The following is a 25,342-nucleotide window of genomic DNA, read 5'->3' on the forward strand; positions in this document are numbered from 1 at the left end:
TATAAAATTGTAAAATAGAATGGTTATATTTCTACAGTACTACGTAACGTAGTTGCTACGTTTCATCTTGCAGTTTTGTTTCTCTCCCAATAGCTGCATTATCAACAAAGCCTAAAGCATTGAGATCGCCATTTCCTACCTTCATGATTTTCTTTACAATAAATGCAATAAAAGTAATGGGGAAAGTGCACACCCTGTTGCACTTCTCTCTCTCTCTCTCTCTCTCTCTCTCCGCCCTGAAGCAGTTTAGTTTGCCATTACCCACTTGCACACCACTTTTGCAGCCTTCATACAGCATTTCCACCTTCCTTATTAGGGAATTTGGAACCAATAGTTATTCTAAACACTCTCTGATCTTATACCCTGGCACTCTGTCATGATATGCTTTTTCGAAATCCGGAAACACGACTATGAGTTTGCCCTTCTCCGAATACTTCATCCACTAATTGTGTTAGTGCAGATATGAGGTATGTTGTCTGTCCCCTGCTTTGAATTCATGTTGGAAATGCTCAGATTGTTTTCTCTGTATCAATGATCATAATGTTTTCTCAATAATCTTTTCCAGTAGCCTAAGATAGTTTGATAACAGCTGGAAATGAATAGTAGAACTCTAGCAATAAAGAATTGGAAAAAAATTGGAATCCAATTTTAACGAACTGCAAAATGAAATAAAATTCGGTAATAGGGAATTTGAGAACAGTTTAAAGCATGGATTGGATTCCAGTAACAAAGAAATAAAGGACGAAATGAATTATCCAAAACTGGGAATTATAAAACTGATTTCACTCATCATGACTTGAAAATCAAAGTAGGGCAACACTTATCCAATTTGGAGGGGATTTTCAGGACCGTAATTGGCTCTTAATGAATGAACTAGGTAATAGGTTAACAGAAAGGATCGGCAAGGAATCTGAACTTCGCTCTATACAAGTTGGAGAAGTCTAAAGTGAATATCTACCAAACAGAAATAAGAAAGTAAGAAACTGATTGTAGTAATATAATTATAAATAAATTAACACTATTCTGCAGCATCTTCCTTTCGTTGACGTCACTTTCATTGGATGTCTTCAGTTTTTCAATTTTATCCACACATGCAAACACACCAATTACAGTTATGGAATGGTTTTGTGAGATGTGTTGCCAAATTGGTGGTCTGAACGCAAAACATTTTCAATGGGCTCCGCGTCTGTCGCGTTTCACAGAGAAGATGAAACCGGAAATGATGAGAATGGAGTCAGAAGATAAACTGACTCGGCACTGGCGGAAAAGTATCATTTCTACACCTAGGGATTGAGTGGACAAATTCTGGTGGCTGCTAATGAACAACAATTGCATAATAATAATAGGCACTCTGTTAGTGGGGTAAAAGACAGATATTACTAGCCTGGAAATGTAAACGTTAGGAGATAACTAGTTCGAAGTGTAAACTCTAAACATTGTGCAGGGGTAACAGAAGAGATGGGCGACAGCTATAAAGTTTTCAAAATTGTGACGAAGAAAGACGTGTAGTGAAGGTACTGTAAACATTCAACTGAGTGCTGAATGCGACCTGATCTCAAAACTGTGACCGTAGGCTAAATGAGGGAAAGTAATGCCCGTTTGTTAGTAAATTGGCCATCACCGGGCTGAGGCGATAATACGGACAGTAACTAAAAAACAGACCAAGGCAATAAACCAACACATACAAACTGGTCACAGGGATGATGCTTCGGTAGCAACTACCAGTTCTGACGATCTGTTCTACCATACTCATTATCTCGGGAGGACGACGGTTCTACTCCAAGTCTGGTCATCCTGATTTAGGTTTTCAGTGATTGCCCTAACTCGCTTGAGGCAAATGGCTTTCAAAGGGCATGGCCGACTTCTTTCCCTATTCTTCCCCAATCCGATGGGGCCGATGACCTCACTGTCTGGCACTGCCCCCCCCCCCCCCCCCCCGAAAATCAACCAACCAAACATACTCATTACCTAATCAGCAGTGTTTTGAACTCTAAAAAGGTTGGATAAGCTCGATAAAGAAAACATTAGAGATAATATGGAAGAGCCAACTAGCTTATTTGTAACATGTTCTAGAGGAGATGAAGTAAACGCTTAATTTTACAATAGTGATGGAAGTCTCCAGGTTAAAATTTCTCTTGAGAAAGTATTGCAAAATATCGAGAGGATGGAGTTAGTTGATGAAGGAAATAGCTAGTATAGCCTATGAGTTGTGCTAAGTTGACGAAAGAAATGGAGGCAGGTAATTAGTTCTACAGAAATAATGCAAACGAGCACCATTGCTTGAAGTCAAATAAAAGTTTAGTAATCGAAGGAAGAAGAAGTTCTGAACTGCATTGATTTGAAATTGGTAAACAGTTTCCAAAACGCACCTGCAAATATGAATACCGATAATCCTGTGACTATGTGCAAATGTAGTTGAAACTAAAATGGACGATTTTAGCTGGAGGAAGATTAAGAAAGATTCGTCTGACGAATCTCATAAATTTTGTCGAGTCAGGTCGATGACTTTCATTTGGTTGTTATAAGGAGAATCTTTCCGTATTGATTGCAGTGGGTTTTTTGGCCATCAACCAGCGATTATAGCCACGAATATACACTCTTGGAAATTGAAATAAGAACACCGTGAATTCATTGTCCCAGGAAGGGGAAACTTTATTGACACATTCCTGGGGTCAGATACATCACATGATCACACTGACAGAACCACAGGCACATAGACACAGGCAACAGAGCATGCACAATGTCGGCACTAGTACAGTGTATATCCACCTTTCGCAGCAATGCAGGCTGCTATTCTCCCATGGAGACGATCGTAGAGATGCTGGATGTAGTCCTGTGGAACGGCTTGCCATGCCATTTCCACCTGGCGCCTCAGTTGGACCAGCGTTCGTGCTGGACGTGCAGACCGCGTGAGACGACGCTTCATCCAGTCCCAAACATGCTCAATGGGGGACAGATCCGGAGATCTTGCTGGCCAGGGTAGTTGACTTACACCTTCTAGAGCACGTTGGGTGGCACGGGATACATGCGGACGTGCATTGTCCTGTTGGAACAGCAAGTTCCCTTGCCGGTCTAGGAATGGTAGAACGATGGGTTCGATGACTGTTTGGATGTACCGTGCACTATTCAGTGTCCCCTCGACGATCACCAGTGGTGTACGGCCAGTGTAGGAGATCGCTCTCCACACCATGATGCCGGGAGTTGGCCCTGTGTGCCTCGGTCGTATGCAGTCCTGATTGTGGCGCTCACCTGCACGGCGTCAAACACGCATACGACCATCACTGGCACCAAGGCAGAAGCGACTCTCACCGCTGAAGACGACACGTCTCCATTCGTCCCTCCATTCACGCCTGTCGCGACACCACTGGAGGCGGGCTGCACGATGTTGGGGCGTGAGCGGAAGACGGCCTAACGGTGTGCGGGACCGTAGCCCAGCTTCATGGAGACGGTTGCGAATGGTCCTCGACGATACCCCAGGAGCAACAGTGTCCCTAATTTGCTGGGAAGTGGCGGTGCGGTCCCCTACGGCACTGCGTAGGATCCTACGGTCTTGGCGTGCATCCGTGCGTCGCTGCGGTCCGGTCCCAGGTCGACGGGCACGTGCACCTTCCGCCGACCACTGGCGACAACATCGATGTACTGTGGAGACCTCACGCCCCACGTGTTGAGCAATTCGGCGGTACGTCCACCCGGCCTCCCGCATGCCCACTATACGCCCTCGCTCAAAGTCCGTCAACTGCACATATGGTTCACGTCCACGCTGTCGCGGCATGCTACCAGTGTTAAAGACTGCGATGGAGCTCCGTATGCCACGGCAAACTGGCTGACACTGAGGGCGGCGGTGCACAAATGCTGCGCAGCTAGCGCCATTCGACGGCCAACACCGCGGTTCCTGGTGTGTCCGCTGTGCCGTGCGTGTGATCATTGCTTGTACAGCCCTCTCGCAGTGTCCGGAGCAAGTATGGTGGGTCTGACACACCGGTGTCAATGTGTTCTTTTTTTCCATTTCCAGGAGTGTATCTACAAGGTTAACAGGTGCTTTCTTTATCGTCGCAGTTGTTTCACAATGATGGTTACTATTTTCACTGTGTCTCTATGTAGCATTTGATCTAGCTTGCCGGGAAAAAGAACAAGTTTGTCCTTCTTAGCCCTGGAAACACTCGTAGAGCTGATGGTTAGTTCGCAAAACGCCAGCTTCTTGCATAAATTGCATGTCCGACGCAGGTATTTAGCCAGATACTAATTTCTTGTGTTGAGGCAGTCAGATAACTTTTGTCATTTGATAATGGGGAAATTTTCGAGGTAAATACGTGAATAAATCGGTGACGAACTTAAGCATTACTTCCTAATAATATTACGGAATACTCTGTGTATTAAGTAGCAGCAGACGAGCTGATTAGCTTTCTATTTTCAGCGTTGGTCTTTGACGACTTTTGTTAGTTCAGCGTTGCCTTGTACAACGACAGGAGTGTTTTATCCACTGCAGACCATATGGAATAGATAGGTGTGTCAGAGAATTAGGACTGGAAGTCAAAGTTGGAACATGGAAAAAAATGGAAAGTACTACAGTAAGGCCGAGTGGTACTAAGCGCTTCAATCCGGAACCGCGCGACTGCTACGGTCACAGGTTCGAATCCTGCCTCGGGCATGTATGTGTGTGATGTCCTTAGGTTAGTAAGGTTTCAGTAGTTCTAGAGGACTGATGACCTCAGATGTTAAGTCCCATAGTGTTCAGAGCCATTTGGACTACAATAAGACAGCCAGCTTTGGCGGCTACACCGGCTGTGAGACAAGAATATGAACTTTACCCGATCAAGGGACTGTTATTACAGCAGATGGACGTAGTGAAGGAGGATAAAAGGGAATTCGGGAAACAGAACTATAGTAGGGAAATAAGGCACGGGATTGGAAGAGACTGACATCTAGTTAGAGAAATTCCCAGTCATTCAACTAAAACTTCGTGATGTGAAACGGTGACAGCAAGAGCAAGAATGTCACATGGTCGTATCATTTTTCTCGTAAAGTAACCTCCTTTTTCCCGCAGTCTCGAAGGTGCTCGATGGTCAGTCAGTTCAAATGTGTTTGATTTCCTAAGGGACCAAATTGCTTAGGTCATGCGTCGCTAGACTTACACACCACTTAAACTAACTTATGCTAACAACAACACACACACCCGTGCCAGAGCGAGGACTCGAACCTCCTGCGGGAGGGGCCGCGCAGTCCGTGACATGACGCTTCAAACCGCGCGGCCACTCCGCGCGACAATCAGTCAGTGTAGTTGTCTTCTCGGCAGATCATTATCAAATGTTACGAGTTGTGTTGCACAGTTCTACCCATGAGGTAACGTAATGTTAAGGTTTGTCAAAAGTCTACTTCAAGTACTTCATCCACCCTCAGCAACTGTAAGCGTATTTGTTTAAAAAAAAATCAGCAACCAGTTGCACAAAAGAAATTTCATTACTTGATCCCTTTCAGGCACCTAGTGTCATAGTGTCTTTCTTGAAAAGATTAGAACCATCGTATTATTAGATCGCTTCAAAAATATGCCTGTGTACTGAAGAATACAGTTGTATGCTCCATAAAACAGTTTTTGAAGATGCGCACTAGGTGCCTCGAACCAGATTTTGTTCTACAAATATGTCTATTTCGGTCATGAGGCAGCAGGTGTGCTGACGACATTACTCGACCTATGTCCTAGTTACCACGGTAATGAGAGTCGATGAAGAAGAGCCGCCGTGTCAGTTAAACCGCCGTCACAAAAACGACGGAACCAACGAATTATGTCGTTCATGTCACCTCAAATTACGAGACTTATCATTCCCATATGTAGAGTTTCATGCACAGTCCGCAGTCAGTGCAGATACAGAAAGAAAACCGTGTTCCGCGAACTAGACGAGTTAGTGAAGGTAACATCTTCTCTACAGCAGCTCCTCACAGTAAAGGAGATGAGTGTGCGACATGTTTGGTGCTATTCTTCAGCGATCTACACTGCCAGAAAATAAAATTGGAAATGAACTCCCATGCGTCTTGACAGAGCCTGGAGGAACGAAACGGGAGACCCGCCACACCGTACTAGGCAACGTCCTAATGGAGGTGGTTTGCCATCCCAGTCCTCCTGGGGCAGATGAAAATCTCTGACCCCGCCGGGAAACGACTCCGTACTAGGAAAGTGAGAACGCAACCGCGAGACCACGAGCTGCAGACGGAGAAAGATTAGTACACCCTTTTAGTGGTTTCCAATTCATTCATGATTTATTGTTGCATCAGTGCGTATGGAGAGCATTAAATGACTACATTCACAGAGCAATATCTGAAGCGGTTTGAGTTACCAGGTATCGACTCATGCTGAAACTCCCATATTAGTACGTGGTGTAGCCACGATGGGCGGTCATACAGGCGCTGATTCAGGCATCCAGGCTATCAGAGAAATGGCGAGTGCTGTCCTGGGACAAGTTATGCCACGTATCATGGACCTGTTCACGTAGCTCTGTAAGAGTTCTTGTTTGACGAGTCGCACAAATCCCCTCTCACCCATTATATCCCACCCATGCACGACTGGAGACAAATCCTGACATCAGGCACGCCAGGGAAGATGCTGCACGTCTTTCTGAGCGCGTTGAGTTTCACGGGCAGTGTGTGGGCGACCATTATCCTGATGGAACAACACATCACAAAAATGGTTCAAATGGCTCTGAGCACTATGGGACTCAACTGCTGAGGTCATTAGTCCCCTAGAACTTAGAACTAGTTAAACCTAACTAACCTAAGGACATCACACACATCCATGCCCGAGGCAGGATTCGAACCTGCGACCGTAGCGGTCTCGCGGTTCCAGACTGCAGCGCCAGAACCGCGCGGCCACTTCGGCCGGCCAACACATCACATTCTCGTTGCATGAACGATGAAGTGTTCAGTCTAATAACATTCCGCACGCTCCGAGTGCTGGTTAGTATCCACTCCAGAAACACCAGAGGTGAACGAGAGTTGTAACTTATCGCACCCCATACTGTAAAGTCTGGGATTGAGCCAGTGTGTCTTGGACGAATGCTCTCTCTACAAGACCTTGTTCACCAGGTCCAAGTTGTATGGGAAAGCGACCATCACTTGATCAGATGGCTCTGAGCACTATGGGAGTTAATATCTGAGGTCATCAGTCCCCTAGAACTTGTTGTGGTTGTTGTTGTTGTCTTCAGTCCTGAGACTGGTTTGATGCAGCTCTCCATGCTACTCTATCCTGTGCAAGCTTCGTCATCTCCCAGTACCTACTGACACCTACATCCTTCTGAATCTGCTTAGTGTATTCATCTCTTGGTCTCCCTCCACGATTTTTACCCTCCACGCTGCCCTCCAATGCTAAATTTGTGATCCCTTGATGCCTCAAAACATGTCCTACCAACCGATCCCTTCTTCTAGTCAAGTTGTGCCACAAACTTCTCTTCTCCCCAATCCAATTCAATACCTCCTCATTAGTTACGTGATCTACCCACCGTATCTTCAGCATTCTTCTGTAGCACCACATTTCGAAAGCTTCTATTCTCATCTTGTCCAAACTAGTTATCGTCCATGTTTCACTTCCATACATTGCTAAACTCCATACAAATACTTTCAGAAACGACTTCCTGACACTTAAATCTATACTGGATGTTAACAAATTTCTCTTCTTCAGAAACGATTTCCTTGCCATTGCCAGTCTACATTTTATATCCTCTCTACTTCGACCTTCATCAGCTATTTTACTCCCTAAATAGCAAAACTCCTTTACTACTTTAAGTGTCTCATTTCCTAATCTAATTCCCTCAGCATCACCCGATTTAATTTGACTACATTCCATTATCCTCGTTTTGCTTTTGTTGATGTTCATCTTATATCCTCCTTTCAAGACACTGTCCATTCCGTTCAACTGCTCTTCCAAATCCTTTCCTTTCTCTGACAGAATTACAATGTCGTCGGCGAACCTCAAAGTTTTTACTTCTTCTCCATGAATTTTAATACCTACTCCGAATTTTTCTTTTGTTTCCTTTACTGCTTGCTCAATATACAGATTGAATAACATCGGGGAGAGGCTACAACCCTGTCTCACTCCCTTCCCAACCGCTGCTTCCCTTTCATGTCCCTCGACTCTTATAACTGCCATCTGGTTTCTGTACAAATTGTAAATAGTCTCTCGCTCCCTGTATTTTACCCCTTCCACCTTCAGAATTTGAAAGATAGTATTCCAGTTAACATTGTCAAAAGCTTTCTCTAAGTCAACAAATGCTAGAAACGTAGGTTTGCCTCTTCCTAATCTTTCTTCTAAGATAAGTTGTAAGGTTAGAACTACTTAAACCTAACTAACCTAAGGACATCACACACATCCATGCCCGAGGCAAGATTCGAACCTGCGACCGTAGCAGTCGCGCGGTTCCGGACTGAAGCGCCTAGAACCATACGACCACCGCGGCCAGCCTGCCACTTGTGTGCAGGGAGAATCTGCTTCCCTCATTGACGACCACAGTAGGCCATGCCACCTTCCAAGTGATCCTCTAACGCCATCAGTCGAGCCATGCACGTCGATGGTCGATCCTATAGCGTGAGGAGAAGACTGACTAGAAATGTGCGCACCCGTAATCCCATTGCTAATTTTTTTATATTCTCAACAGTTCCTGGTGACTCGTCTGGGCTTACAATCCACCTTATTTGAGCTGTACTTGTTATATGATGGGAAATTGCTGCCCTTATGATACGACGACCCTGGCGGGCGCCTGTGCTTCTTGGACGTCCAGAGCTTGTTCTACGGCTGCAGAAATTTTGACGTGACCACTGATACAAGTACCGTTGCACGACTGACTCAGCACGTCTAACTTGCGTGGCTATTTTCCGAAAGAATCATCCAGCCAATCGAAAGGTCACAATATGACCCCTTTCAACCTCATTCAGTTGGCTGCAGGAAGCTCCGTGGCATGGCCGCCTGCTTGCCTCACACGTTTCCACCACTATGAGTCTTCTGGCTGTGAGCATCTCCTATTAAAGGGTACACGCAATTGGCGCTCTGATGCCTATGGCACTACGCTGTATGTTAGGGAGCGACGGCAAAACCATTATCAGTACGTCTACAAATGGTTCAAATGGCTCTGAGACTCAACTGCTGAGGTCATTAGTCCCCTAGAACTTAGAACTACTTAAACCTAACTAACCTAAGGACATCACACACATCCATACCCGAGGCAGGATTCGAACCTGCGACCGTATCGGTCTTGCGGTTCCAGACTGCAGCGCCTTTAACGGCTGAGTACGTCTACTTTCCCCCAGGTGTCATATGCCCTCATCGAGTCAAAATCGGTGTCGTCTTTCCAGGTAAACAATTACTTTCCAGCACCGTGTATGGTCAATACTTTTGTCATAAATTTTGTTGTTGTACTTTGTATTTTTATTTGTAGACCACTAAGATACGCTCAGTAACATCACCAATTTCTTTTAGGGACACATTTACTACGAAATTTCGTGTTTATCATTGCATACACTAAGCTGATACAAGTCATGGGATACCGACATGCACATATACACATGGCAGTGGTATCGCTCGGACAAGATATAAAAGGGTAGTGCATTGGTGGAGTAGTCAGCTGATTCGTGTGACAAGGTTTACGACGTGATTAAGGCCGGTCGACTGGAATTAATGGGCTTTGAATGTGGATTGGTAGTTCGAGGCAGACTGATGGGACATTTCATTTCGGAAATCGTTAGGGAATTCGATATTCTGAGATCCACAGAGTCATGACTGTTCCAAGAATATCAAATTTCAGGCACTATCTCTCACCACGGACAACGCAGTCACCGACGGCCTTTACTTCACGACCGAGAGCAGCAGAGCTTGCTTTGAGTTGTCAGTGCTAACAGACAAGCAACAACGCTTGAAGTAACGGCAGAAATCAACGCGAGACGTACCGCGAACGTATCCTTTAAAATAGCGCCGCGAAATTTAGCGTTAATAAGCTATGGCAGTGGACGACCGACGCGAGTGCCTTTGCTAACAGCGCGACATTGCTTGCAGCTCCGCTCCTGGCTTCGTGACATGTTGGTTGGAGCCTAGACGACTGGAAAACTGTAGCCTGGTCGGATGAAGTCATATTTCGGTTCGTACTAGCTCATAGCAGGGTTTAAGTGTGACGCGGACCCAACGAAGTCATGGATGTATGTTTTCTACAGGGCAATGTGCAAACTGGTGGTGATTCCACAGTGGTGTGGCTTGTGTTTACGTGGGATGGAATGGTTGCTGTTGTCCAACTGAACCGCTTTGTGACTGCCAATGGTCATGGTCGGCAACTTGTTCCAAAACAACGACGGAATTTTTAATGGGTGAAAATTTGCCATGTCGCACTACGGGACTCAACTTCTGAGGTCATCAGTCCCCTAGAACTTAGAACTACTTAAACCTAACTAACCTAAGGACATCACACACATCAATGCCTGAGGCAAGATTCGAACCTGCGACCGTAGCTGTCGCTCGGTTCCAGACTGTAGCGCCTCATCCAGGATTCTTCCTGACATTTATTTAATCAATGCAGTATCGCATCACTTGTACATTATTCAGGCTTGCGTACCAGTTGAAATGAGCACATGGAACATGAATGGTTGCGAAATTTGAAGAGTGCTGTAGTTAATTCGGTCATCATTACTGCCTTCTTCAACCTGATTTAAGTACTATAATTTTTCCGTCAGACATTTCTGCACTGAGGTACGTGCGAGGATCACTGAAATCTCGTTCAGCGTGGTTCCGACGTAGGTCGTCGACCTTCATAACATCCTTTATGGCAGGCAATCTTCGGGCGAGACACAAAGCGCTTGGCGCTCACCGAACCGTGACTAAGCCGCCTGTAGAGGAAACAAAGGTGGGCCCATGGGCACGGTTTCCGCGAAACGCGGCCCGCACAGTAGAGTACCAGACCACGAGGTTGGCGGAGAAGAGCCATACAAAAGTGGGGTGGGTGAATGCTGACTTCAGGAGCACGCTTTGCTGCAAAGCCGCGGGACACCACTCGAAAAGTCAAAACAATATCTTCTCAAGAATGTATAACAAATTCACAGTATTCTGTGGGACTTCTTTTTAGTTGCTGTTCCCAAAAATTCTTACGCCCGAGGTAGGCAGCCGCCAAACTGTGGGAATCGATCAAGCTGAGTAGCTGATTCATAGTTACTATTCTGGTGATAGGCGGAAGTTCACGGTAATTTGCTGTAATTGTGAGGCCCAGCGCCTCACATCGTTCCTACTCAAATGGAGATGTGTGAACAGGCACGCAGCACCAGTCACTTACAGGACAAGGGGCGTCAGATTGCTCTGATGTTCGTAGTTCCTATGCCATCTGGTAGAGGTCACTAGCAGACTGACACTGTTCGAGCTGCAGTCAAAATCCCGTCATTTTTATTTGCAGTTTTGTCTATTTAATTTTCTAATTGTTTATTAATTACTACTATAGGTGTGTTGAGTTACGAGAGTGAATGAAGGTGTGAACGTGAAATAACGTTTTATGTGAAGTTTTCTTGTAAGAGGTAGCTGGTCTGATGAGAAATGATCGAGAATGACGTGTTAACCTCTCCCCCCTTCCATCCCGCTTTTCGAGGCATATCCTCTCTCTCTTTCTCTCTCCGTCCCCGAGTCCTTTTACATCCCTCCTCTGCCTTCCCTACTCTCTCTCGCATTCGCCCTGCCCCTCCCCCCCTTTTATGTGTCCTATCCCTCCATCGGCTCTTCCCTCCATTTTGCTTGTTTCCTCTCCTCCTTTTTTTTTCTCATCTGTCCAGGTCCTACCAACCTCCCCCCCCCCCCCCCCCCAAACTATCTGAATTAGGCTGTTGTGTGTCATCTTCCTGTCTACTCTTTAGTGCAGTGTTTAAGTGAGTGTGTCTTTTTTGTAGTGTTGCGAACAGAAACCAAACTGTCACTATGTGTGACATTTTCAATCTCTTGCGATCAGAAAGTAGACTGTCGCCGTGTTTTTTTTTTTAAATTGTGTCTACTGTTGTACCTGACTTTGTGTCTTAATTAGTATCAGCAATCCATTTGTTTTCATATTTTAACTTCCGTAACTTTCCATCCTTCTACAGTTTTAAAAAGTCACCTTTCTATCGCCTGTTTTTATTGGGTACTAACTCCTTATCGTGTTTTTAAATATTTCTCTAGGCTGCAGAGCGGTGTACTAGGCCCAATAAAGAAAAAAAAGTGGGTGTTTCTTTTTCGTGCTGAGCAATTTGTTAGAAACTGTTTCGTCAGTTTATGGAATTGAGGAAATGTGATTATGATTTCGGTAGAACAGTTTGTTAACAGAGAATTAATCTTATATCTGTGGCGTTCCCTTATTTATTTGTGTTAATTTACCGTTCTGATGCAGTGATAAATGTTGACTGGGTCTGTACATATTCGCGAGATTGAGCTCGTCTGATGCTGCTTTCCGATTCGTTGTTATGTTTCTCTGCCAATCAGAAATTAACATTCTCGCGCGTATTTGGGAAACTAGAAACTTCTTTTGTGTAGAGAGATGAGTAGAGTCAGGTGTAAACCTACTTTTTTCTATAGCTTTTTCGCGCTGAGAACCGCATTTCAGTAACTTCAAAGAGGCTGAGTGTGAGAAGAGATTCAGCACAAGGTGAGCGGAAGTTAGCAACGCCCCGCGCGGCCGCAATTGGAAGAGCGTTTTGGGGGGCTGTCCTCCGAATGGTCCCGAGGGAGAGACTTCGGCGCTGCTCCGAGTTTAAATGGGAAGCCAGAAAGGAGGGGACTGGGCATTCTTATTCCGGGACGACAAGTGACTTGGGCAATCGGGTTCGGAGTCTTCAACTTTGCTTTCGATTTCGGAGCGGCATCTGCTACGATGGAGCGCAGGGACTGCGGGCACCGCCGCTGACAGGTCACTTATGCCCACGCTAAAGGGGGAAGGGAAGAGGGACGGCAAAAAATACTTCTCAAATTCAGGATTCTGTTTCTCCGTACTGGGGTTTGCTGCGATGAACAAATAACACATTTAAGTTTTTATTGGTATTTTTTTTATTGAAAAGCCGGCCGGTTTGGCCGAGCGGTTCTAGGCGCTTCAGTCTGGAACCGCGCGACCGCTACGGTCTCAGGTTCGAATCCTGCCTCGGGCATGAATGGGTGTGATATCCTTAGGTTAGTTAGGTTTAAGTAGTTCTAAGTTCTAGGGTACTGATGACCTCAGATGTTAAGTCTCATAGTGCTCAGAGCCATTTGAACCATTTTTTTGATTTATGTGGAAAGGTTTCCGACGTGATTATGGCCGCACGAGGAGCAATAATAGACTTTCAACTCGGAATGGTAGTTGGAGGTAGACTCATCGGATATTCCATTTCGCAAGTCGTCACGAAAATCAATATTCCGAGATCTGCAGTGTCAAGAGGGTGGCGACAGTATCACATTTCAGGCATTACTTCTCAACGCGGGCAACAGAGTGGCCGACGGCCTTCGCTTAACGACCGAGAACAGCGGCGTTTGCGAAGAACTATTAGTGCCAATACACAAGCAACACTGTGTGGAATATTCACAGAAATCAATGGGGGACACACTGCGAATGTTTCTGTTAGGACAGGGAGGCGATACTTGGCGTTGATGGGCTATGGTGGCAGACGGCAGACATGAGTGACTTTGCTAACATCCCCGGTCCCAGGTTCGAATCCTGCCTCGGGCATGGATGTGTGTGGTGTCCTTAGATTAGTTAGGTTTTAGTAGTTCTAAGTTCTAGGGGGCTGACGACCTCAGATGTTAAGTCCCATAGTCCACAGAGCCATTTTATTGAAAAATATTAATGTCTCCACTGTACAATTTGAGATTTTCCTGAGGTACCTCTGAAAGGAGGTAGATCGACGGTTGTCGCTGTAACTTCGGTTGTGTTTATCTAAAACATGAGAGTAACATATAATCCTCACACATGTATTTCACCGTGCGGATTCGCAAGAAAAGAAAAAACACCTTTGGAGAAATTATAGGTATTCGAAAAAATGGCTTTCTTAGGACCCCACTTATTTGGCCGAAAAGAATACTAAATATCAGCATAATAAAAAATCGGCTACGATGAACTGAAGAGAATTAAATTTTCTCAAGGCAGATGGAAAACCATTAAAATCGGATGAAAATTGTAGCATGGGCGACGACAACCTTACCGAAAAACATAAGATTTGTCAAGTATTTATCATATAAAAGAAGGAATAACGCTTGAAACTTAGGCGATATCATCGGTGTCTGGTCCATAATAACTATCGCCCTTGCTAGTGGATGGCTGCTTTCTGCTACTTTGCGCTGATGAGTCCTCATTTTCTTCCACAAAGCCGCTTGTTCCCTGAACGCATCGCCGCTGGCGTCTCTGTCTCCACAGAATCGCCGCCTTTCGTCGTTGTTATTCATCTGAAGGGCATTTGCCACGTGCATTAATGCAGCGTGCTCTACATTGTTTAGACATACGGCCAAATTTGATGCAACGTTGACAATTTCGCTTCGGCTGGATGTTATTTTTGGAGCGTATCTCCAATTGAGACAATTGAAACTTTCGTTCACATTTTCAGTAAAACCGCCCAAACAACGTTCTAGCAAATCAGGGTACGGCATTGATAACGACTTGTGAAAATGGCGTTTTATGTTTACAACTTTCCTGTTCACCGATTGAACACGGAGCTGCCCGTGGGCTGCCACACGCGATCCAGAGTTGGCAAGTCGGCAGTGCAGTGAAGGAGACTGGCACGCAGTCGTGGAATGATTTAGAGAGTGCTCTTTTTGTTATAGCAAGTTAAATTATTGGAGTTTCTAGTAACTACAAAGCATGCAAGTCCAGAGGTGCAAAGCGAGTCTTACTGTTTTGTTCTTCTGTTGTGGTTTACAGCTACAATATCACTCTTCTTCAGAATGATTTCATTCTGCAAACATCCTCTAGGCTGTGGCTAAGCCATGTCTCCGCAATATCCTTTCTTCCAGGAGTGCTAGTTCCGCAATGTATGCAGGAGAGCTTCTGTGAAGTTTGGAAGGTAGGAGACGAGGTACTGGTGGAATTGAAGGTGTGAGGACGGGTTGTGAGTCGTGCTTGGGTTGCTCAGTTGGTAGAGCACTTGCCGGCGAAAGACAAAGGTCCCGAGTTCGAGTCTCGGTCCGGTACACAGTTTTAATCTGCCAGCTAATTTCATCACTCATCTTCTTAATAAATTAATGGAGAAGACAGCTGTGAAGTTATTGATGACAAACATATCTGTCATTCTTTTCCCCAGCTTTCCAATAGCGGGTTAAGTCCTGTGTTTCTTCTTACCCAGTTGTCAACTTATAAACTTTACTGATGAATAATGTAGTGCCATGTGGCTAAAAACTGACATTTGGATATTGACTGTTGAGCACCTTCCACTAGCAGCGACCCAGTATTATTCTGTGTTATTTAGTTTTTGTTTCAATCACATCATTAATTTCACTTAATGCTTTACCGAATAAACTATGACTAGCCAGATCTACACTCCTGGAAATTGAAATAAAAACACAGTGAATTCATTGTCCCAGGAAGGGGAAACTTTATTGACACATTCCTGGGGTCAGATACATCACATGATCACATTGACAGAACCACAGGCACATAGACACAGGCAACAGAGCATGCACAATGTCGGCACTAGTACAGTGTATACCCACCTTTCGCAGCAATGCAGGCTGCTATTCTCCCATGGGGACGATCGTAGAGATGCTGGGTGTAGTCCTGTGGAACGGCTTGCCATGCCATTTCCACCTGGCGCCTCAGTTGGACCAGCGTTCGTGCTGGACGTGCAGACCGCGTGAGACGACGCTTCATCCAGTCCCAAACATGCTCAATGGGGGACAGATCCGGAGATCTTGCTGGCCAGGGTAGTTGACTTACACCTTCTAGAGCACGTTGGTTGGCACGGGATACATGCGGACGTGCATTGTCCTGTTGGAACAGCAAGTTCCCTTGCCGGTCTAGGAATGGTAGAACGATGGGTTCGATGACGGTTTGGATGTACCGTGCACTATTCAGTGTCCCCTCGACGATCACCAGTGGTGTACGGCCAGTGTAGGACATCGCTCCCCACACCATGATGCCGGGTGTTGGCCCTGTGTGCCTCGGTCGTATGCAGTCCTGATTGTGGCGCTCACCTGCACGGCGCCAAACACGCATACGACCATCATTGGCACCAAGGCAGAAGCGACTCTCATCGCTGAAGACGACACGTCTCCATTCGTCCCTCCATTCACGCCTGTCGCGACACCACTGGAGGCGGGCTGCACGATGTTGGGGCGTGAGCGGAAGACGGCCTAACGGTGTGCGGGACCGTAGCCCAGCTTCATGGAGACGGTTGCGAGTGGTCCTCGCCGATACCCCAGGAGCAACAGTGTCCCTAATTTGCTGGGAAGTGGCGGTGCGGTCCCCTACGGCACTGCGTAGGATCCTACGGTCTTGGCGTGCATCCGTGCGTCGCTGCGGTCCGGTCCCAGGTCGACGGGCACGTGCACCTTCCGCCGACCACTGGCGACAACATCGATGTACTGTGGAGACCTCACGCCCCACGTGTTGAGCAATTCGGCGGTACGTCCACCCGGCCTCCCGCATGCCCACTATACGCCCTCGCTCAAAGTCCGTCAACTGCACATACGGTTCACGTCCACGCTGTCGCGGCGTGCTACCAGTGTTAAAGACTGCGATGGAGCTCCGTATGCCACGGCAAACTGGCTGAGACTGACGGCGGCGGTGCACAAATGCTGCGCAGCTAGCGCCATTCGACGGCCAACACCGCGATTCCTGGTGTGTCCGCTGTGCCGTGCGTGTGATCATTGCTTGTACAGCCCTCTCGCAGTGTCCGGAGCAAGTATGGTGGGTCTGACACACCGGTGTCAATGTGTTCTTTTTTCCATTTCCAGGAGTGTATGAATTTCATTTAGAAGTTAGAAGGGGAATATTTTTACGTTGATTACGACCGCTTCTTTCACCATGAATCAGCATTTACGGTCATGTTTATAACTAGTGGGATAGCAGGTGTTTCGTTTATGCTCACAGTTGGTTCATCAAGACGACAACCACTTTTGTGGGGACCCCTTGTAGCACCTGATCTTAGGTGCCATGGAAAAGAGCAAGTTTAACCTTCTCAGCTCAGGAAGCACTCGTAGAGTGGACGATTAGCTTGCGAAACACTGGCTTCTTACATAAACACACACAAATTCATTCCTAACACGGGTTGTTTCTGAATGCAGTGAGATTCGTAAGCAGAGACGAATTTAACGTAAGTGATCAGATCGATGCATCAAATCTTCCATTGAATCCTAAAGCTCAAACTGGTGCTTGCACATCTTTGCTTTTTAAGATATTTAGCTCAGCTGAAATGTTGATTCAGTATTAGCTCCACAACGAGTCCACACAGACACGAAATATTTTTATACCTCGAACTGGTAGATATGTAAACATTTAAGACGCAAAGAAAATACAGACGATGGCACCGAGTGTGAGTTAATTTAAATCAGTGAGACAAGTTGAAAATTTATGCCACTCCATGATTCGAACCCACGTTTCCTGCTTACTAGGTGGATACTCTGGCCACTAAGCCCGAACACAGTGGTCATTGTAGTTGCACGGTGTACCTTAGTACACCTCCCGTCAGATCCAAATTCTGAACTTATCCGTGCACTTCTTAATGTAGTTCCCTTTGCCCATTATTCTCATTACTTGCGGCATTTCGCTGATTCCCGTAAGAGTTCCAAGCTGGTATGCATTCGCACTGAAGTGATCATTACCCGGCCTCACCTTGAGTGATTTAAATCAATGCCCATTCGTAGCCAATGTCTGTAATTACTTTGCGTCTTAATTGATAGTGGCTACTGCATCAAAATGATGTCTGTTCTTTCAGACATGTTCGAAAGAACAAATGCATCTTATATTTAAACACTTGTGAGTCGCGAATAACACTTAAGAGTAACCGGCTCTCAGGCCGTACCAGTGTTACGGAAACTATCCTCAGTCACCAAGAGACGGAGACCGAAAGAACCCCGAACCCAACTGTGCCTGCCAATTTAAACATTTGGGCATGTGACCCTCTGCTTGACTCACTCAGCAACTTACAACCTGACCACCATACGTGAGATTATACATATTACAGCTTTTATAGAGTTTAAACACATATAACTCTCGGCTTGTAAGCAATCTGATATTAAATTATCCATTAACTAAATCAATGGCTTTGGAAATATTGTACACCACAAGCCGAACTGCAGCAACCTAGTAAAATTGACAACTTTATTGATCTTGGCAGTGCAGTCCTACGTTTCTTAAATGATGATCTTACGAAAATTAAGTTACAAAAATTGTCATAGGGATAGTGGAATAATGGGACAAATCGCTCATGGTGGCTACAACCATGTGTGTGTGTGATTTCATAAGGCACCAAAATGCTGAAATGCTGACGTCATCGGTCCCTAGACTTACACACTACTTAAGCTAAGTTATGCTAAGAACAACACACACACCCTGCCCGAGGAAGGACTCGAACCTCCAGCAAGAGGGGCCGCTCAATCAGTGACATGGCGCCTCAAACCGTGCGGCCACTCCACGCGGCGACTACAGCCGTCAATGAGCATGTAGAGGAATGTACGAGTATGTTTTGACGTAATTGTATGAAGTATTCAATAAATCATTTATAAAAATGTATGAGTTCGTCTAACAATAAAGGAGATTTCGTCATTCCCTCGTCGATATCAAAATCTACACAACGCTATACCATAAGCCTATATTATACATCAGTACCATTTGTTATCGACTTGATATATATATATATATATATATATATATATATATATATATATATATATATATATATATACTTTGAATCTTGTTAACATGGTAATGATTTTAGTGAGCTCGTCTCACTATCGCGTCTTCGGGGCCTTTATTAGATATTTTGTTAGATGTCTGGAAATATGTTTAGCGTTTTGAGGCAATAATCTGAGTTTCAAACGTACTAATGTTCTGTCTTAACCACAAGCGCCGGAACGAAGATGCGGAACGCAAGAGCAGAGAAAGAAGTGGTGCACGGAATTAGACCGTGCCGTGCCAAGAGCTATACCTGGAAGAAGCGAATATGAACTCTTCTCCTGCTAGCCTCGGCCACTCAAATCAGCACCGGATCACTGAAGTTAGTTACCAGTGACGTGTGTTAACTTTCCTGAACATTTCACATATTAAGGACCCTAAATGATATTCCTTGTCGTCCCTCGGTTGCGACTACTACTTGTAAATCTCCAACGTTAAGTATTGTCAATTGCTTTGTAGAAATAAAACTGCTAAGGTTATTTGTCTGAATTGTTGTATAGCATTCCCAGAACGCTGCATCCGTTACGCACCCTATTAGCGACGAGTGGGCAAGACCCCACAAATAGAGTCAATCGGCGTATGTCTACGTTATTAAGCACACGCCGGCACATGCTGCCGAAACACCTAGGGGTTTTCCCAGCAGCTACACTGCCGGCAAAGCGGCCTCTCTCTTACATTCACAACGTGCTGCCTAGCTCTGACTCACCTGGCCCAGCAACTACACGGCAACTTGCCAGCCACATATCGCGCAACCAGATCCTCTGCTTTTCAATTCAATTATCGCTTAGCAGACTCGCTGCTCGTAATGTCACAGGATCTGTGTTCGTGACACCTTATTGTTATCTTTTGAAAGACTTTTGTGCATGTTTTACACACGCTGTAAACTGCCTTGGTCCATATGACACAAAGATAATCGACCTGTGTTCTCTGCTCAGAACAGCACAACTCCAAAGACATAATATGCCCCGAATTCGAAGTATATTCAAAAAGTGTCAGGAATTTTGTAATTTTGGGCGTATGTAGTCGTCTGTAAAATTGTCTGAAAAGTATCTGTACATTGTGAACCATAATAGTTACTTAGCAATTTATTAACTGTCAAAAATGTCCACACGCTTTCGCCTATTGGTGATTACTTATTTTGTATAATAACAGATCAAAGAATTCCTATTATATTTCGATATAAGGTCTAATAAAGTGCAGTTTAGTTTTACCAGGTGTACCGATATGAAATGAGCGTTAAGATACAAATGTGTCGATAGGAACATTTGTTGTGAACGAGCCGCAATTTTTTTTGTTTGGTTGGTATGACATCTGTCAAAGATATTTAGTATACATCAAGTCATGGAACAAACAACATCATATGTTTTCATCGTGTTAACAATGTCGAATTTCGTACCAGAAAGTGATGATTTGCGGAAAGCATTAATTCTTTGTTTTCATTTGAAAAAAAGTGCTGCAGGGTCGCATCGAATGCTTGTCGAGGTATATGGTGATCATGCTCTATCAGACGCAGCATGTAAAAGATGGTTTCAACGGTTCAGAAATAATGATTTTGATGTAAAAAATGAAGAACGTGGAAGACCACCAAAAAAGTTCGAAGACGCCGAATTGTAAGCAATATTCGATGAGGATGATACTTTGAGTCAGAAGCAAATGGCATCAATGATAAATGTTTCACACAATACAATTTCTGACCGTTTGAAAGCTATGGGAAAGATCCAAAAGTGTGTAAAATGGCTGCCACATGAATTTAATGAGAGACAGATGGAAAACCGAAAAACCATTTGTCAAATTTTGGTTCAAAGACATGAAAGAAAATAAATTTTGCATCTAATTGTTACTGGCAATGAAAAATTGATTTAATTTAAGAATCCTAAACGGGAAAAATCATGGGTTAATCCGGGACAACCATCAACATCGACTGCAAAACCAGATCGATTCGGCAAGAAGACTATGTTCTGTGTTTGGTGGGATCAGAAAGGTGTGGTGTATCATGAGCTTCTAAAACCCGGTGAAACTGTGAATAATAATCGCTATAGACAACAAATGATCAATTTGAACTATGCATTGGTCGAAAAAGGACCAGAATGGGCCAAAAGACATGCCACAGTAATTTCTTTACACGACAATGCACCTGCACACAAAGCAAAACTGGTTCAGGATACAATCAAAACACTTGGCTGGCAGCTCCTACCCCAACTGCCGTATTCACCAGACTTGGCCCCTTCCGACTACCATTGGTTTTCATCAATGGGACACGTATTGGCTGAGCAACACTTCGATTCCTACGAAGAAGTCGAAAATTGGGTGTCTGATTGGTCTGCTTCAAAAGACGAACATTTCTATTGGCGTGGTGTCCACAAATTGCCAGACAGGTGGTCAAAATGTATAGAAGGCAATGGTCAGTAATTTGAATAAAATGTTTTTACTTTCAATTCAAAATCAGTGTTTCAGTCTCACAAAAAACGCTCATTTCATACCGGTACACCTGGTAAGAGGTGTTCTGTACTGCTTTTGATGAGAATGATATGAATAAAGCAATGGCTTATGAGTGGTGAGATCGATTCGAAAAGGAGCGTGAAGACGTTGAAGTTGATGATCGTCCCGGACGTTGCAGCACATAAAGTGGTGAAATTATGGCAAAGGAGAAAATATTCTTCAAGGGAGTTTGCAGAAAATTATCCAAAGCGAGGCGTGATTCTACTCTGGTGTCCTAAATTAAAGCAATATATTGCTATTTTACCCGTCCTGCGTTTCATTCACGATATAATGATCCCAACTGTCAACAGGTTACTGTACGATCGTGTTGTGCACGGAAGATGGCATTCCGGTCACCGGGCAACCACGCCAGCTGTGATGTATGGACACCCATCAAACGGGGTAGTGTTTTCTGGGTAGTCCCACAATCACAATCACTGTCTACAGAGTCACAGACTGTGCAGTATGGCACAGAGAAGACGCCTACAGACTCTGTGCTGTGGAGGGCCGTAGGATGAATGGAACCAGGAGAGTCGCAAACTGATGTGCTGATGTGGCCCGATGGCTTATTGTGAATCGCTCTGTTGTTTCCCGGATGAGGCAATAGTTTATAGATGCCTAAACCGTATCCCGGAGACCAGGACAGGCTGACCAAGTGTGACATCAGAAAGAGTGCGCCGTTATTTGGCTGTAAGGGCACGACGGTACCACTTTAGTACTGCACTATAAGTGGCATCTGCCCTCGCACCATCCCATAGATGTGTTGTAACGAGGCAAACGGTGTATAGAAGGCTTCAGCAGAGTGGCCTTTATTGTAGGAGACCTACTGTCACCTCTTTGTCCCTTCACGGGAGGGAACGTCCACAATGGAAGCCGTCAACATGCCAAATGGACGATCGAACGGGGGGGTCAATGTTCTTTTCATGGATGAGTCCCAGTTTAATCTGGAGAGTGATTCCCGACCAATTCGTAGCTGGACGGCACGTGGAACACGATTTCGGGACTCAAAAGTTTTGGGAAGAGACTGATGTCGACGAGGATGCCTAATGGTGTGGACAGCCATTATGTTCACCACGCGAACACCTGTCTATGAAATCGTACGCGTGAATCAGCAAGATTTAACTGCTGTCAGGTAGCGTGAGGAGATCTTGGGATCTGACGCGCGGGTGTTGCGAGATGCTATCAGCTCAGACTTCGTATTGATGGACGATAATGCTCGGCCTCATAAAGCACGGGTGGTTGATGATTTCTTGGAAACGGAAGATATTGGACGCAGGGCGTGGCCTGCTCGCTCTCCCGATTTAAGCCCCATAAAGCACGTCTGGGAACCACTAGGGAGACGGATTGCATAACGTCGGCATCCACCAAGCACTCTCCAAAACTTGCGAATAGCTCTGCAGGAAGAATGGGCGTAATTGCCTCAGCATGAGACTGACGTTCCATCGTTTTCAGGTCTGTAATGGTGCCGGAGTGGTCACATCTCATGCTGAGTACATTAATCAGTTTTCAGAACTTTGCACAAATCCCTTTAAGTTGGAAAAGAAACGAAGACAGTCTTGTCTACCGTCATGCGTGTAGCAGTTGATTACGTTCTGTATTACTTACATTTCTACTTTACTATCATCTGTTTATACAGTTTTGTAGGAAGTAAACGACACCTTGCAAAATTTCCTTTTGTTGCTTTAATTTTAAACACTTGTTTATTACCATTTCTGAATGTTATTGATTCCCTGAGAAAGAAATCGTGCTGCGTCCCATCTTGCAAGAGAAACATTACTTTCAACGTATCTCACATGAGCACTAGTTTTTCGCTTATGATACCTAAAATATTGCAGTAAGATATGCAGAACAGATCTCATATATAATTAAAAAATTGTTTTCGTGACTTAATATTTCTAAATTTCATTCCTTTATAATGAAATGTTTTGCATTTATACAGTTAGAAAACAAACGTAGAAAACTTCACAGAAGTTATTTTTAACCACATACGCACAATGTGACATCAACCATGAAAATTTAGAAAAAGAGAAAAATAAAAAGGACTGAAATGGAAAAAAAATCAGAGTGAGTGAGGATACTCAATTGAGTATCAGTAAAAACAACTAGAAAAATAACTTACTAGTAGTCCTCAGAAAAATATATTAAATAATCTTTAAAACATGCTTAGTCAACCTGAGCCACTTTTTAGGCTTACGAAGAAGCATATGTGATCATGCTGATGAAGTCGTAGCATAATTTTAATGCTTCTTGTTTTCGTAAGTCAACTGACATAATTGAACTATTCACTACATATCATTTGATTACTTGATGGCGAAATACATCCATGGCAGATGCAGACAAACATTCATAGTTGGCACAACTTTGAAATATAGAAAGGTCTTGATCGCACAATTCTTTATTAGGCGTTACGCCTTTCAAAATTTCACCATCAGACTGAAGCTGCGTAACAAAGTGCGGAAGAAAATTAAGTATAGCAAATAAGTACATAATAAAGTAAATATGCATCTAAGTATTCCATATACCGAAATTTCAGTTAGTATCGAACATTCATTTAAATAAAACTTTACTAAGAAGCTGGCGAAAGTGAGCACACAGACTGAATACAACACACATTTCATTTTATGTAGTCATATTTGATGGTGCCTTTGTTTGTACGAAAGGAACCAGTGTCAAACTGAGTGCGGCGATTGAGCTATGAAAGAAGTAAATGCAGACCAGTATTAACCATACAAAGAATGTCAAAGAATAACTTTACAAACAACTAAGAATTGTGATTAACTAGTGCCTTAACCTCAAGAATAAATTGACAAAGATACATTTTGCTACTATGATGGAGGAGAAGCTCAAATATTGACAGCATCGAATGTGCGTCTTTAGGTAGCATCGTGAACAACATTATAGAGATTCTACTGGTGAATTAGAAAATATAAGCTTTGAAGGAATAAGTTTACAACCATCACTAAATAAAATGTTACCTAAGTATAACTAAATGTAGTCGTAATGTAATAGACGAAGGTATAATAAATGGCATAGTATAACCATTTAGGTGAGTTTAGATTAGCGGCAACAACTTGAAATGAAAGGAACTATTATATAGTATAAAGTACTTTATGTAATTTTTTAAAAAAAATTAATGGTATCGTATTAGATCGTATAACAGTCCGGATGTTATCGGTTTACAGCCGACACAAAATGGAATGTTACATGAGTATGACCAACTGGACACGTATTACAATAGTTGAACAAATAATGGATGACATACATTATAACAATTTAGGTTAGCCTTGATAAGTGGAAGCAATCTGAAATAAAATGGAAGCTAATATTACAATATTTATCTTTATATTGTATTAAGAAACGTAAAGGTAGAATATTAGAAAGTATAACAGGTTAGATTGAAGTAGATGCATGAGGATATCCAAAAAACTTCTTAGCATTTGTGGTTGAGGGTACAGAGTTAGGATCGTTAGTTGACATAAACTGATGCCTGGGCGTAAGGATAAATATCCCGGAATTAATGCTTACGGTTTGGACACATAGATATATGGAATTCAATGCAACGCGTACAACTGTATGGAAATGTAAAACTGTATCTAACAAATTAAGCTCTTTGAAATGGTAGTGAAACCCGAACGTTCCACATTCGTAAGGTTAACCACAATGTAATGTAACATTATTATCTGGAATGCATGCATTCGTCCCGCTAAAAGCGTGAAGTGGGTGAAATGAATAGCTTGAAGTACTAATGTTGGCGAAATGCAAAGTACCGATGCACTAGTCAGCGTCTGTAATTAACGGAGCCACAGAGGGAGGCAGTTACTGCGAGCTGTTTTCATCTCTCAGGACAGAGTGAACCTATAGAGGATGCCTGGCAGGATAGCCACATCCCATCGGCCCATGAAAATGGTGACACCATCTAACACGGTGGAAGATACTAAGGCACATTCAGGTATAATCGTAGCATAGTATGTATCTCATGAGTTGTAGACGATCATTGCTAACCTAAGCAATCTTAAATTAAGTGGGTCAAATCCGAG

Source organism: Schistocerca americana, chromosome 7, assembly GCF_021461395.2.
Source record: "Schistocerca americana isolate TAMUIC-IGC-003095 chromosome 7, iqSchAmer2.1, whole genome shotgun sequence".
Taxonomy (NCBI): Eukaryota; Metazoa; Arthropoda; class Insecta; order Orthoptera; family Acrididae; genus Schistocerca; species Schistocerca americana.